Here is a 16323-nt window from a genome sequence, read left to right as displayed (position 1 = left end):
TTTTAAGGCGTTTAAATGCTCATCAGCGGCCTTCAGTAAATGGGAAAGCTGTGCGAGTGTGCAAACCCTAACTGCAATAGAAAGGTAAGGGGGAAGCACGGAGGAGTAAGTCGAGAAACCAGAGGAAACGGCCTGGTCGTTTTGGAGTCGTGTCTGACCTCTGCTCAGTTTATAGATCAGAGGGATGAATAAAGGAAAGTTACAAACATTTTCACATTATTTGCTATAGGTGTGCGAAGTTTGTATTTTAAGAGTGTAAGTCTTTAAAAAAAAAAAAATCAAAATAAAAGGAAATTAGCATGCTGGTAAGCAAGATAATCCTGTAGGCAGATGAAACTATTTTTCCACACAAACCAGTCCTGTGCCCCTGTTGTTCCTGTTGCTTTATCAAGCAACAGTTCAGTGAAATTAAGATTCTGTCAGCACTGTAGCACTTGCTCATCATCTGCGGGGGCAGAGACACGAACTGAATTCCCTCTGCTGCTGTTGTGGTGTAGGAAGAACCTCAAGCACAGACCCAGGGAGTACTTGCAGCAGAGCTTCACCTTCCTCTTTGCTTTGTGCCGTCCATGTTGATCTTGCAGACAAAAGGAATGAAGGGTTAGATGGCAACAAGGGAGACATAAGGTACAATAGGTCAACTTCCCCACTATTTCTCATTGGAGAAAATGGAATTTTTTTGCCGATTCCAAATCCAAGTTGGCCATCACATTCTTTCCCCTGAATTTCCTGCACAGTATTGGTGACAAGTGAGACAACTTTCTTATACCTGTGATCTTTATAACGAGACACTTTGCACGGAAAAGTTATGTGTGAAATTCTTCGGAGCCCCAGAGAGATGCTTATCAAAGCATGGCCAGCTGTCCTTTGCCAACGTGAAGTCAGTCTAGGAAAATTGATAAACTCTGTATTTGGCTGCATTCTTCACCAGCAGAGTATCGGAGCTCTTTGTGACAGGTTTCTTTCAAAGGCTGTGTCTGTCCTTGGTCTTTGTCCTGAGCTGTTGAGTTCTTTTCACTGAACGCTTGGTCCAGCTGGAGGAGTTTTTTAAGTGGGAGTTTCTCTGATGAATTTAATCCCTTGCATGTCATACACTCAGCTGTTTGTCAAGTTTGTTTAAGATTAGGAGAAAGAGCAATTTTGGTTGTGTACAGATTTTCCACAATTGACAGTAGTTTTAGACCCTTTTACTTTTCATGGAGCTTACATACATATCTGATTCAAATTTGGGATAACAGTAAAAATATTTATCTGTTTTAAAATATTTTACATCTTCAAAGCAGCCCATCTGAGCCTGCCCGGAATTATCACTGAGCTGGCTGCAAGCACGATCTAGTGAAAGCCCTGGTCTGCCATAAATCTGTGCAGGCAATAGGCAATTAAAGCCACTGGGGCTGTGTGCAGATTTGATCTGTACAAAGCAATTCCCTGAGTTAGGAACAGATGTGTTTTCTTACAGATGAATTTTCTTCATTTTTCACTAACATCCATCATTATTTTCTCCCTCAGCTCACTCCATTTCTACCATATAATGGACAGAGCAATCTTTGGTGATTAATGCTTTGCTTTTTTTTTTTATTTGTTCATCCCCATCCCTTTTTATGCTGTCTTTTCAAATTCTAACTTCATTTCACTGCCCGTCCTCTGGCCAGTTGCAGCCAGCAGCGTATCTGTATTTACCTTTGTCTTGGTAGATGCCCAGGCCTTGCAAGTAATTTGGTTGTATTATCAAGGCCGCATTCCTCAGATTTCTGATGGAGGTTCCCCTTTTCCTCCAAATCCTGACATTTTAAGTAGTAATACTGAGTAGTTTTCATTTACCTTCTGCTTTTTTAATATCTTAGGAGATTTTCATTGGCTAACGCCTGTTTTGCTATTTTTTTCCTCAAATATCACAGAGAGAGAAATGGTGGGTTTTTTCTACTTCCTTTTTCAAGTGGAAGCTGTGACTTCCATGCCAGCCCAAGTCCCCTGAAATCAAGGCATGTGGATGCCTCTTGGGAAGCAAGCTCTCTTGGATTCAACAGCAGGTAACAGATACTCCATTCAGCATGGCCGTGTGGATTTCAAAGGCTGTGATTACCTTAAGGTTGACTAAAAGCCGTGCTCTTAATCAGACTGCAAGACATCTTTCCTAACTGCCTTCATTCTTAATTGCTGGATGGGCTTTGTTTCCTTCTTCTGGGGGCTGAAGGGATGGGAACTGGTTTTACAAGCCCAGTTGGCCTTTCTCAGCAGCTTTAGGAGCTACACTTGCAGCTTTTTTTCTCTCTTAAAAGTGCTGCTTTTGAGTATTAGGGCTCTGGGAGAAGATTACATTAATGTGAACTACACAGGTGTCTATTCAGATCGCTGGCCTGAAGTTTAGAGACAAACAAATTCCTTGTGCTTCTTTCCACATTCTCACTGGATCCTCCCTTTTGCTCTCACCCTGTTGGACACATGCAGAGAGATCTCGTGCAACCTAACAAAGGGTTTTTGGAAAAATTACTTGTACTGCAACCTTCATGAAAGCACAAGAATTGATGGCACTGGGGCTGGAGGTATGTGAAACCCAGCTGTCTTTCTGAGAACGCGTATTCTGCCTGCCTCCTTTGCAGTTTTGGTGCAGTTTCAGGTGGCAAAAATTTGCTTAACTCCATGTTCATTCTCTGTACCCTAAAGTGGGTAAGAGGGAGAAAAGGAGTTGTTTCAGTCTCTCCTTCCCTGAGAGTTACTGCCATCCAGCTTTCAGTCAGAATGTCCCTCCATGTGTTTTTTTAACCAGCAGCATCACATGAGAAGCATCTGACCTGAGAGCAAGTGAAAAGTCTCTTTGAGCAAAGCCCTGCACTCTGTTCATATGGCCATCAAAAACATTTGTGCTTTTTGTCCCTCTCTTTCAACAGATCTCTGTAGTCTTTTTCTTGAAAAATCTCTCACAGGTAAAGTTTGCCTGTTCCTTGGAAAATCATGTGATAATGCCGCATCACAGCTTTTTGACTTGGGAGATCAGTGTCTCTTGCCAGAAGCAATTGTCACCAGGCTGGTGGTTATTCTGAAGTACATATTCTGTGGAATTGGCCTAATGTGCTCCATTTTAGTACTTAGACGTTTATAGTAGGAGATCCCAGGGAGTTTTTGGTCATAAACTGTTACAATCCTCCAAATACATCCAAGGAATTGTGACTGGTTTATTTCAGGAGGTATAAATAATACCCGGAAATAGGACTACTGACACAAATTCAAACACTGAGATGCTCCCTTGGCTTTTGAATGGAAACAGATAAAACACCATCTGTCAAAATAATATTAAAACCTCTTATGCTTACACAGAATAAGATATGAATAGGGTCAGGCCCAGCATATCTGAGGTTTTACACTAGAAGAGACAGAACTTTCCAAGAGCCTTGCTCAGTTTATTCCACTCTGTAAATCTGCAGTCCCTCAAGGGAAGGTCATTACTGAATACCAGAGTAAACATTTTTCTCATCACTGAAGGAGACCTGCTCATTCCTAAGATTGCTTGACATGCAGTCAGGGCTCGTAACGGAGTGCCACTTGTGGACGGGTGTCACATACTGATGTCACGCTTCTGTGTTGATTTTTAAAGGGTGATCCCACATTGGTGTATCCATGAAGCCTCACATCCAACCAGACAGTTTAGACTTAAGTCTAAACTTAAGTCTAAACACCGGTACTGAAGAGTATGGCATATCCTTCTGTCTAAAACAGATATAAAATATGAATCTAAAGTCCCTCAGGTTGTAGTCTATTGATCTGACTCTCGGAAGCACATCTCCATCATAAGGGGATACTAACCAGTTGTGCTGTGAATGCTCAGTCAGTACACATCTCCCATGGTGTTGTGGAGACCTGAGATCATCTCATGGTCCATTCATTCCAGGGTCTGTAGCATCATAGAAGCTGTGTAAGAAAGATGACTGCTGTGTAGAAATGAGCTAAACAGGAGACCCAAATCAAACAGAGGAGGCCAAGGTGGTGGGAGGGGAACAGGAATCAAATCTGGTGAAATGTGCAGTCACAAAGCCACCAGTGATGCATCCAAATCAATGCAATACCACCGAAGTCTTGCTCTTAAGCACAGGTCCTTTGAAGGCCCAGCAAGCAGGAGCAGGACTGCTGGGTCAGCCTGGCAAAGCTCCTGCTACCATGGTGCCCTCTGGACCAGCATCTCATTCAGACAGTTTCTCCTGCCTCCTTATGTGCATACTTTGTACAGTTTTGCTAAAGAATCAAATATCTCTTTAGGAGACAAATGCACCAACCTGATAAGCAGTATTATGCCTTTAAAGTTGTTGGTATCTCTTTGGCTTTCCAGATCTTGGGTCAAATCCTTCAGACAATCCCCAGCTCTGAGAAGTCAGCAGATCTGTTCATGTGACTTGCAAAACCGTGAGTTAACACTGCTCTGTTCTCCCTGAAGTCAATGATAAATCAATAATGACTTTAACTGAAATTAAGTCAGTCCTGGGAAAAAGGAAAATACATGTCTAACATCTTTTAAAAACGCACATTACAGACAAACCAAGACTTTCCCCATAACGATGCAGGTGAACCTGTGTAATTTACTCAGGCCCTCTGCTGGTAGTCATCATGGGGAGGACGTGGTTAAGGAATGTCAATTATACATTAATATTCAAATAAGTCCTTCCCCGGTTGTATTTCAAGGAGGTTCCCTCCTTCCTACCCTATAAAAGAAAGTCTTGCTATATACACTAGGGGGCAGAGGCCTTCTATGCATGGACATTTCCTCTGTAGCTGGATTAGCTGTTTGACATAGATACATCCACAGTCTCAACTCCTTTTCACTGTGTGATAATCCTTTGAGGGGATTTTATCGTAATCAGATTCCTGTGAAACACATTAGGTGCTCCACTAGCCTTCTGTGGGGGATTTATCTGTGAAATGTCTCATGTTGCAAAACTCCTGACACTGCCAGAGCAATTCTTTCAAAGCCACATTGTCTGCTGGATTCCACCAGGCTGTTCAGGCACCCTGATTCAGCCCAGCTTGTCTCTCCTGGCACGGTTCTGTCATCACTAGTGGTCCCACTGCTGAAGCTGCAACGTTAGCGGAAGTAGCAGGAAAACTGAGAAACTGAGTGAATGTAGGCAAAAATGTATTTTGCACTCCCCTAAGAGGTAAGGGGGAAAGTGTCCTGGTTTGATTTTTGTTAAAAAAAAAAAGAAAAAGCAAGGCTTAATCGCTTTCTATTTCTGAACTTCACTCATGTACTCATGTTAAGCAGCATTTTTCCAAAAAATCCATTGTCGTATTTCTGCAAGCTTCTCTGCACAGAAACACTTAGAATAGTTTATCTTACTAACTTTTAAAGTAAATTAAATAAGTTTGTTTTAAACCCCTTCCCCTTCAGCAGGAGTGGCAATTCCTAAAATAGCCTTTAGTGGCATTTAGTTTATTTAACTTTGCAATAACACCATTTAATCAAGCCTTAAATTAGGTTTTAAACTAACTTAGTTAAACTGGTTTAAGCCAGTTTGATTTTCAGTTATGCAATAACTGAAGAGTTTACTACATTTTAAAATAAATGAAATAAGAGAGTTCATACAGGGATTTTCTACTGATCAAACAAAGCTATTTTAAGGCAAATCTACAGTTAAACCACTGTGGCTTTTCAAACCCTTGAGGCTTTATTTTGCCTCTTGTACAATGAAACTGTAAGTAAGCTGAAGAAAAAAACCAGAAGATCTATGTATCAGGGAGGTTCAAGCGTAGATCTCAGATTAAGGAAATAACAGTAACTAGTACCTCCTCATCTTCTTCTTTGTAACTTCCCTCCTCTCTTCCCCATCTGACAAGCATCAATTGCTTCAAGAAGAACTTCAAAAAATAATTATTTTTAAATTATGCAAGGTCTTGCGCTTTGCTTATGAATCATACTCCTCACCTGTAATTTTTCATATGCGCAGTTATGCTCGCCTTTTTCCATTCCATTGCCATATTTCACCCAAATCACCTTGGAGTTCCCATACATCTCACAGATGTTTTCATATAACAACAATATGTGTTTCCAGTGGAGCAAAACTTTGCAGGCATTATGGGTGATGCTCCTCCTCGGTCAAAAACGGTCTTCATGAAACACAGTCATACTGCAACTCGCACAGACGGGCCAGAGTTGACTGTTGGTGGTAGATAAGCCCTATCCATTTGAGCCTGTCTGTGTTTGTCTCCCAAAGCCCAGGTAGAGCCTGGAAATCATTTCAGCTCGGGCTGGGTTGAAGTACAGTTGCTGTCTTACAGCTCACATAACAATATATGATAGTCAGAGGGAAATGAAAGAGAATAGCCCATGGATCTGACACTGTCAAGGTGAAGTTAGCCTGGCAGAAAGTCATTACCCACCACAGAACTACAGAGGAGAGGACCTTGCAAATCAATAAAAATCATTGAATCATAGAATGTGTCGGGTTGGAAGGGTCCTTTAAAGGTTATCTGGTCCAACCCACCTACAGTAAGCAGGGACATCTTTAACTAAATTAGGTTGCTCAGAGCCTCATCCAGCCTGACCTTGAATGTCTCCAGGGATGAAGCCTCCACCACTTCTCTGGGAAACCTGTTCCAGTGTCTCACCACCCTCATTGTAAAGAACTTCTTCCTAATGTCTAATCTAAACCTACCCTGCTCTAGTTTAAAACCATTGTCCCTTGTCCTGCAAACAGTCCTTCCCCATCTCTCCTCTAGCCCCTTCGGGTACTGGAAGGGGCTCTAAGGTCTACCTGGAGCCTTCTCTTCCCCAGGCTGAACAACCCTAACTCTCTGAACCTGAAGAATCACAGACATTCATTTGAATACAAGCTACAGGTTTTCCAAAATATCTGTGGAGGTGTATTTTTCCTAAATCCACATGAGAAACTGGGCATTTGCATAAACAGAAACAGTGTGGTCCTAATATAAGGAAGAGGGGAAAACAGCAGAAAAGACGGTTGGTTCAGTTGGGAGCTTTTCCGTGCTTGAAATCCTTGGTAAAGAATGCCACCACTCCATGGACACATTGCCTGACAGTCACCAAGCAGTTCAATTCCAGCATCTGTGCTGTCACTGAAGGCAGCATAAAACTCGGCAAGACAGAGGGTGGGTGTAGTGCTGTCAGAAAAGCTGCAATACCCTTATCCAAAAGAAAAAATTACAGTTCTTCCTAACATGCAGCGAAGATGCAGTTTTCTCATCTTGCCTATCCAGTCAGATGAGTTTACTCATAGAAATGTCAGGAAAAAGCAAATGCAACTCTACAAATACCTCCATGTTATTTGTGGACGACTTACAGCTTGTACTCGAATGCAGATACAAAAGCTGTGATAAGTAATGTCAAAATCAGATACATTATTTGAAAAGAAGAAAGATGCCTTCACTGTAATTTAGAAAAGGAAACAGTAATGGTGGTGACTTTCTGTATGAGCAACACTAGCATGAGGCAAAGCACAACATTTCCCATGTACTCATTTCAAATATTGAATTTGAAACACTTTGGGCCCCATTTTTATACATGCTGAGCAGACAATATTCCACACTTCGTGAAAGTCATGAGGTTCATAAAAGTCATGGCTTTCATGAAGGAAACCAGACTGGTTTCCTTTTAGACCTGCAGAAATAGGCACACCAAAAATCGCTGGCCAGTATTTGAAATGTTGGTCTTTACTTCTCCTTGCCTTAGTTTTCCCATCTGGATGGGAAAGATGGTAAATACCCTGAGTGAGAAGTGCCTTGAGGCACCCTCTCCGGGGAGGGGGAAGCAAAGCGCTGTGTTGTTAATGAAGATGAGCAATGCCCACTGCACTGCACACAATGCCAACGCTTAGATCATTTCTCACCCACCTCTGCTTTCCTCCCTAAACTGCATTTCTGTCTCCTGTGTCTTCTCAGAGCTTTTCACACTCCTGTTTATTTCCATATCTATACAGGAGGTTCCATAACAACATCAGATTCATCTAATTCTTCCACCCAGTGCAGCTATCTTAAAAGCCAGTTAAATCATTTCACCTCTTAGAGTAATTTCTTGTCTCAGACGACCAGTGTGACACTTTTTATAAGCTCAAAGCCTTCTCTGCTTGTTCAGGGAAGATTCCTTGTGGATGCTGAATCCAGTCTAGCCTTCAGGTCCTGATCTGTAGTTAAAACAGTCAATACCACAGCAGATGCACTCGGCAGGTGATGGCAGAGGAGTTTTCCTTGCAAAAACAAACTTGTTCCCACTGTGGATGTTATATCTGAACACAGAACTTCTGTTTGGTTCTAATCTCAGTGCTGACCTCATGTGTCTAAGGGTGTCCGAATGGCCACTTTGTGCATGCTAAGGGGATAAGGAAGCTGGCTCTTCTGAGAGCGAGGAGAGCCTTTAACCACTAGAACCAGAGGAGTTTTGCTGTGGAAAGGAAGTGGGAAATGTGAGCAGCGAGGGAAGAAGAGCTTGTGGCTTGGACACTGATTTAGGATACTGGTAGTCCAGGCTGGATTCCCAGTTCCTGTGCTAACTGCCTGAATGTTCGTACAACACAAGATAGGAGCCTTTCTGAGCCCTGACTTGTTCCTTAGAGAGTAAACTCTTGGACAGAGAGACTCCTGCTTATTATAAACATGTGTTTTTCATTTATGTCAATGAGGTTCTGACTCTTAAGGCTATTTGAACAAATTTTCAGTTTGGTGGCTGATCCAACTAAATCAAAGTTGGGCTGAAATCAATTTGAACTGATACATAGTAAAGATATTTGGGTTTTATTTGTGTTCACAAGAAAAAACTGTAAAATGTTGCTCTAAGTTGTGGAACATACTTCATTCAACCCAAAATGAAATCTTTCCCTCAAACCAGGACAAATACTTGTAGTGAAAAAAAGTTATGCCAAAGCAAGCCAACGTTATAAAATTTGCTGACGGTAGTGGCCACCTCTTCTGCAAAGGCAAGCATTCATGTAGGCCATGTAAAACCCACATCTGAGGACCTTCTCCATCTGACAGGATCTGACCCACATCTCCCATTTCTCACAGGAGTGTCTTCTCAAAGCTGTTCTGCATCCACCAGATTTACTCAAAGGGAGAAGCCTTGCCTAATACTGTGATCTGGTTTGTCTTGTGCTTTGATCTTCTTGTAAAGCCAATACATTTCTGACACGCTGAAATAGTTCCTTTCGATGTTAACAACGTTAATGTAATTTTTTGTTCAGCCAAACTATACTGCAAAGTTGATGGACGGTTAATCATTCCAAGCATGTGCTGAAAGAGGCCAGTCGTCAGCATCTCTTATTGTTCTTTGTTGGCTTTTTCGAATTATCCAATGGACACCTATAAATAGGATATAATATTCTATTGAAATCTATAAGAGAGTGGAAAAAGCATACAAATGATACTAGCCTCCTGGGGACTTCTGTAGAAGGACTTCTCCTGTCTCTATTATTAAGAAATATGAAATAAAACTTATGCTCAAGGGATGTACCAAATACTTTGATCTAAATTTTAGCTTATAGTGTTGGGAGGCTTTTTGTTGTAAAATATTTCTCATGCAGTCTGAAACAAGCATAAGTTGACTCATGGCAGAAAAAATGAATCATAAAGAATAGCTACTTGAACATACACAGCAAAGAACCCAAACACCTTCATTAGTGCCTCCAAATTGTAAATTTGACTCTAAACACCATGGGAGCTGACCAGTCCCCACCAAAGGAGAAAGAAGAGCTAGAAAGGGTAAGAACATCAGGCAAAACTTGATCTTCTTTTGCTTCTAGTGGAGGTGCAAAGGGAGCAGTTCTTCCAGCACATACACATAGAAGGCAAAGTTGAGAATGCCAACTCAACTGTCTCATCTGGAACAGAAACCCAAGATGTTTCTGATGAAGAAGGCTTCGTTTTCAATTTTTTTTCTCAGTTTGACTAAAATTTCCAGCGGTAGCCCTTTACCTGCCCAGCCAGGCTTTGTCCTGCTAGACAAGATGCAAGATGAAGGGCAATGGTGCCAGCTGTCTGGGGAGCACAACCAAAAGCTCTCAAATGTCACCACAACACCCATGGCATGTCATGGTCACATCACAGCACAGCCTTCATCCCCTGGCAGAATGAAGAAGGGGCAGAAGAAATTGCTAAGTAGCAATAGTTGCTTTTCATTTATAGAGCTGCAGTTTTGAGCCAAGGGTCGGGAAGTAAATAAAACGGTATTTGCATTTCATAAGTCCTGGAAGGCCAAGCGATGCATCCAGGTGCCTGTGGGTTCTCCAGCTGAGCAGCGCTGCTAAAAGAAAATAGAAATCTGTTTCCAGTGCCTCCCTATTTCTTCTGTAGAATAACCCACGCTCTGTGGTTTCAGTAGCACTGCTTCTGTACTGTGGTGATGCTCTTGGCTTTCAGCAGTGTCCCAGTGGCTGCTCCATAGGACAAATTGTAAGTAAAAGACTACCTAAGTACGTTTTAGAAAGGAAATAAACAGGAGCTATGCATCTCAGCCCTTTCTTGGGCTGGCTTCCTATGCTTTTATTCGATATAAACCCTGAGAAACCAAATCAGCAAAACCAATGATGCTCTATCAAGCTCTTAAATTCAACCCTCTCTGCAGAACTGCATGTTTTTCAGTGAAGGAAAGATTTGATTGAGAGCCTGTAGGAGTCAGTGATTCTCTTCCCTTCAGCATTTGGATCCAGCCCTGGGAGATCTATGAAACACTGGCAGAAGTGCGAGAACAATGAACATGAGGACAATAAGTGTGAGCCCAAGAAGCACTGGAACAATATAGGCAGATCTAATAAAAGGTGGGAGTTTGGGCAGAGAGAGAATGGTCTCCTCAAGCACCACTGAAGGCCTGGCCAAAACAGATAGGCAGAGCGAATCAGGTGGACTTTGCTATTCTCCTGTCAGTGCAGTCCCAAGACCCAAGGGTGGTTCTGGCATGGGGAAGAGAGCCCTTATTGCTCTCTCTGCTGCTGCTTTTCTGCATCGCCTTGGGCACCACACTGCCACTGCTGTTGCCCTCCATTTTCTGACTTGTGCTGTGGGGAGGACCAACCTCACCACTGCCAGACACTCAGAGCTCTTCTGCTTGTAGCTGCAGAGAGTTCACCTATTCATTCATCCTGTGTACATCGCATCAGCTTGTTAAAAAGAAAGGCTGTCCGGTATGGTTACCTTAACTGTGGATGGAAAAAAATACATCTAAGCAGTAGGAACTGATTTGAATTCAGTATGTTATTTAGTACCTTGTATGTAAATCCTTGCTTTCAATTTTTGAATAGGAAAAAGTGAAAATAGGAAATGTGGAAAAACGTACTTCCTTGGAGACAGTGCTTGAAGGGATTTTGGACTGAATTCTGAAAGAGAGACTTTGATCAGTTCCTATCCCAGAGACGGCTGTATTTCCAATTTAGGTGTACAGTATAAGACCTGGTTCATAGCCCATTTGGATCAGAAGGTATTTTTCTTTGGATGTAACTGAGTAGCATATGCAGACTATAAGTTGTGTTTCCTGCTACAGTTGTTAGCCTTTTGGGGATTTTTCATGGATTATCTAAATGCCAGAGAAAAAGCCAAAACTTATTTCAGGTGTGATGTAATCCGCTTCATGGGAGTCTCCCCAGGGACTGATCTGGTTTATTATTCTCAAATTATTATGATTGTTTCAAATGTAACCAAAATTAACTAAAGGCTTTCAAACCCTGCTGATACTCAGAATTGCTGCAATAATTTTGCATTTACTTACAAAAAAGCTTCCATAATTGTAAATGCTTAAGCACATTAACAGAAAATATTTGACTGTAATCTCATCCTTCTGCAATGATTTGGAAAATCGAGTGCTGTAATAGCTATTCTAATTCCATTTGCCTGCAACACAGTTAATGTCTCAACTAAACAAAATCAACAGAAACTCATCGACATTTATGCTCCCAGTGTTACATACACTTTGAAATGTTTGAAAATTAAAATGGAAAATAAACTGTCAGAGTTATTCCCAAACCAACCCATCAAGACTGTCTTCTCAAAGACAGCATTTATCACCGAGAACAGGTTGGACCAGATGTGGACTTTTTAAAATGATACATCCTTGGAGACAGAACTTGACAAAACCCATAGTTTTTAGAGAATGCAAGGCCCCCCTTCCCTTTTAGCAACCTACTGTACCAGCAACGCCATTGCTGCAGTTGCATAGTTTAAAAAAAAAAAAATATGAGAAATGTAATATCTGATGACAATTTAATGTCAGAGTCCATGACATCACCTGATTCCAGCTGCTGATTAATCACATGAAAGAAATTAATTTGGACATGGAATAGTGTGAATCTAACTACTGGGACAAATAACTGCATTCAGAAAGGAAGTAGGAGGGAAGAATTTATCAACTGTTTGGTCACATTAGATCATTTATTTTACAACAGCCTCAACCCCCAATTCTCTCTGTCCCTGTCAGATTCATTACTAAATCTTCATGGCCTGATTGTACTCCTGTATGATTCAGTCTTTTGGCTTCCACAGAATTACTACAGGTTTCCCCGTGAGCAGAACTGGCCATCGGCTTGATGGAGAGGAGGTGAGAAAATGCCGTGGAGGGAAAATAAAATCCCTGACAACACAGGAGTTTCAGTGAGGCTGAGCAGTGAAAGAGTTGTGGGTCTCAAAAACTTTGGTGGGGCTCCCTAGGGCACTTACTACTTCTTGTAGCATGGGCGTTTTGGTGCTCTCATTCTCCTCATCTCAAATTTAAGAAGTATTCCTAAGAGTTCCCAAACCAGTGTGTACTCATCACTTCCCACCCAGGTCAATTTCCCCGGAAAAGGAGAGGACGGGAATGTGACAGTGCAGGTGCTTCAGGGCTTTTGAGTCAGGGGTTGGAAGGCGTAAGATGCCACTTAAAAATCTCTGCAGGTGAGATCACTGTTTAGACGGTAAATCTGGCGGCTGGCATTTTGTTAGTTGTTAGAGTTCATCTCCCAGTCCCCAGTGATCTCAAGTGTACAAAGGAGCCCCTGCTGCAGCAAAATGGAAGCTGACGTGTAGAGGACTAGAGTTTGACCTGTTAATCTGAATCATAGAATCATAGAATCATAGAATGGTTTGGGTTGGAATGGACCTTAAAGATCATCAAGTTCCAACGCCCCTGCCATGGGTAGGGACACCTCCCACTAGCCCAGGTTGCTCAGAGCCCCATCCAGCCTGGCCTTGAACACCTCCAGGGAAGTGGCATCCGCAACTTCTCTGGGCAACCTGTTCCAGTGTCCCACCACCCTCAAAGTCCCTTCCAGTGTCTCTCCAGCAAGTATACTGGGATGACATCCAGGGGAGAACTGGGCCTAGCTTGCTGAGCAGAACAGCTCTGATCAACTCCGTTTTTTGGTTCATCACTGATGCACCACTTTCTTCATTGCTACCCCTTTCTTGATTGCTAAGGCAGCCTCCAACAGTCTTTCTTGGAGGTTTCAAGTCTGAGCATGCTTATGTGATGTCCCCTCCAAAAACAGGGCTCTGCATAACCCGACAGTGTCCCACAGGGTCCGTTCCTGCAAAGAATCCAAATTTCTATTTCTCTAACCTCAGGCTGCTCCACCAACTGTAAAAAATCTCAGCCTGCTCCATTTTCCCTCCACATCTCTTTTTGAAACAATAAAAATGGGAGATGATTCCCTGATAATCGCTGTTATTGGTGACGCAAATGGCACCTCACTGGATCCTGTAAGTCTTGTTCAGCCCCATCCATCACCTTCACAGGGAAGACGAGATGTTAAGCAAACTGTCTCTTAATGATAGATAGGGCTGTAAAAAAGAAAAATATTTCATCATTTCAACATTTTGTTCCTTTTAGGAAATGTCAGAAATGTCAAACAGAAGTAAACTAAGTGGTTGGTTTTTTTGGTTTGGGGTTTTTTACATAATTTTAATCCGGTCCAAAAATGACCTGAGGATAGTTAAAGAAATTTGGTTGTGTAGTAAGGAATGAAGTGAGTATCTGTGCTAACAAATGATGGGTGTTTCCAGGACACTGTCTCTCCTATCAGAAAGGGTCATTCCGAAGCATTTTTTCTGGCAGCTTTTATCAACCTCCCTCTCTCTGAGCCAGAAGGCAGGAAGATGTCAGACAGCTGAGCTCTTGTACTGTTCCTGTTCTCCTGTTCAGGACGAGGCTGTCTCTCAGCCAGCAGGAGAGAACGTAAGGGAACTGGCAAACCTCAAACTTTTTGTCACAGGGAGACACACTTGTAAAATTAATCCTTAACACTCCGTCCGGGTGCCCTCTTCCAGCTCCTCGTAAAATAGCCCTGAAGAAAAACAGGCTTCAGTCTGTTCTCGGTGGAGAAAAGACCACAACAGCTGCTGGCTTTTCCCATGCCTTCAGGGTGTAGGGGGCGCTCACAAGGGGTGAAGAGGCCAGTGATGAACATCTCTACCAGCCTCAAGAAGCCACAGTCTCTGAGTGTAAAGCATCCCCACCTGGCATTGGGGCCAGCAGAACCTCACCAGCTGTCTTGGTTCTCCCTCCTCTGTGCTCTTTTGGCCCAGGCAGGTGTCTCCTTGTCCCCCTCACCAGACCAGTCCTGCTCCTCTCAAACAGCAAAAGCCTGGCAGAAGGGTGGGTGCATGAAGGCCCAGCTGGAGGTAGGCCTGGGAGCTCCACACCAGGGAGCAGCTGAGCATCTTTGCAGCACCATCTTCTGCCAACTTGAAGTTCTCCATGACCCAGTCCAGAATGCTGCTGTTGGGGGTCATGGGAGAGTCTGGTTCAGACAACATGAGCTACAGGTCTCTATAGGTGTATCCAGAAAGGAGGAGAGCAAAGGATGGAAAAAGATTGAAGAACTGAAGGAGGGGAGATTTAGATTCAATATTAGGAAGAAATTCTTTCCTGTGAGGGTGGTGAGACACTGGAACAGGTTGCCCAGAGAAGCTGTGGCTGCCCCATCCCTGGAGGTGTTCAAGGCCAGGCTGGATGGTGCTTTGAGCAACCTGGTCTAGTGGGAGGTGTCCCTGCCCATGGCAGGGGGGTTGGAACTTGATGGTCTTTAAGGTCCCTTCCAACCCAAACCATTCTATGATTCTGTAAGAACAAGTGCAAAGTAAAGACAGGGGTTCTGCTGAGGACCTGCAGGCTCCACCCCTCTCCTCTTCTGCCTTTGCTTTTGCATCTCATTAAGTTACTTAGGCAATTAGGTGAAATCCCCTGGGAAGAAGAGAGCAGCCAGCTGGAACTCTGTGGAATCTGTCCCCATCCAGCAGGAAGCAGGGAGCAAACACGTAACAATTAGGAACCCATTAAAGCTGCAGTCCAGCTCATCAGCTCTTATTCAGCAAGCTTGGAAATGGATGGTTAATGTATCCTTGTCTCCTCTCTGGGCCATATCTTCACCTTCCCCAGCTGTAATGCTTTTTAGAGATCTAATTTCGAGCAGCTCCACACCGTTACTACCTGCCAGAGCATGAAATATCTTTCCCCTTTTCCAAAGGAAAAGAAGAATAGGGAGCCCCTTCCTTGGAGCACAGAGAGTTGTGAAGAGTGGCAAACTTCACGGCAAGGTGAGGGAAGTGATGGTCCCCCTGTACTGGGCACTGGTGAGACCCCACCTCGAGTGCTGTGTCCAGTTTTGGGCCCCTCACTACAAGAAAGACATTGAGGTGCTGGAGCGTGTCCAGAGAAGGGCAACGGAGCTGCTAAAGGGTCTGGAGAACAAGTCTCATGAGGAGCAGCTGAGGAAGCTGGGGTTGTTCAGCCTGGAGAAAAGGAGGCCAAGGGGAGACCTCGCTGTCTACAACTACCTGAAAGGAGGGTGTAGCTAGGTGGAGGTTGGTCCCTTCTCTCGAGTTGCAAGTGATAGGACAAAAGGAAATGGCCTCAAGCTGCACCAGGGGAGGTTTAGGATGGATATTAGAAAAATTTCTTTACAGAAAGGGTTATTAAGCATTGTAATGGGCTGCCCAGGGAAGTGGTGGAGTCACCATCCCTGGAGGTATTTAAAAGATGGGTAGACGTAGTGCTTAGAGATATGGTTTAATGGTGATTTTTGTCAGTGTGAGGTTGACGGTTGGACTAGATGATCTGAAATGTCCCTTCCAACCCAGGCCATTCAGTGATTCTACGATTCTATGACTAGTACTAGTTGGGAATGGAAAAGCTGCTTTTGGTACTATTAAAATGCACCCTTATTATGCCAGGGTGTGTGTGTATGTATGTATAGAAATTTGTGATAGGGCTGAAAATTCTCCTAGGTGGACATGTACGCTGTTCTTTCTGTAAGGGTTTTACTCACCTCTAGCTGTTCAGAGGAGAAGCATGATCCAGTGTGCAGCTCTCAATCGGTCTGGAAAAGATGTTTTTGCTTGAAACAATTTTCTGTGCAAGGACCG

This window comes from Numenius arquata, chromosome 2 (assembly GCF_964106895.1).
Source record: "Numenius arquata chromosome 2, bNumArq3.hap1.1, whole genome shotgun sequence".
Classification (NCBI taxonomy): Eukaryota; Metazoa; Chordata; class Aves; order Charadriiformes; family Scolopacidae; genus Numenius; species Numenius arquata.
The sequence above is the reverse complement of the archived record's forward strand: the minus strand, read 5'-3'. Positions refer to the sequence as shown.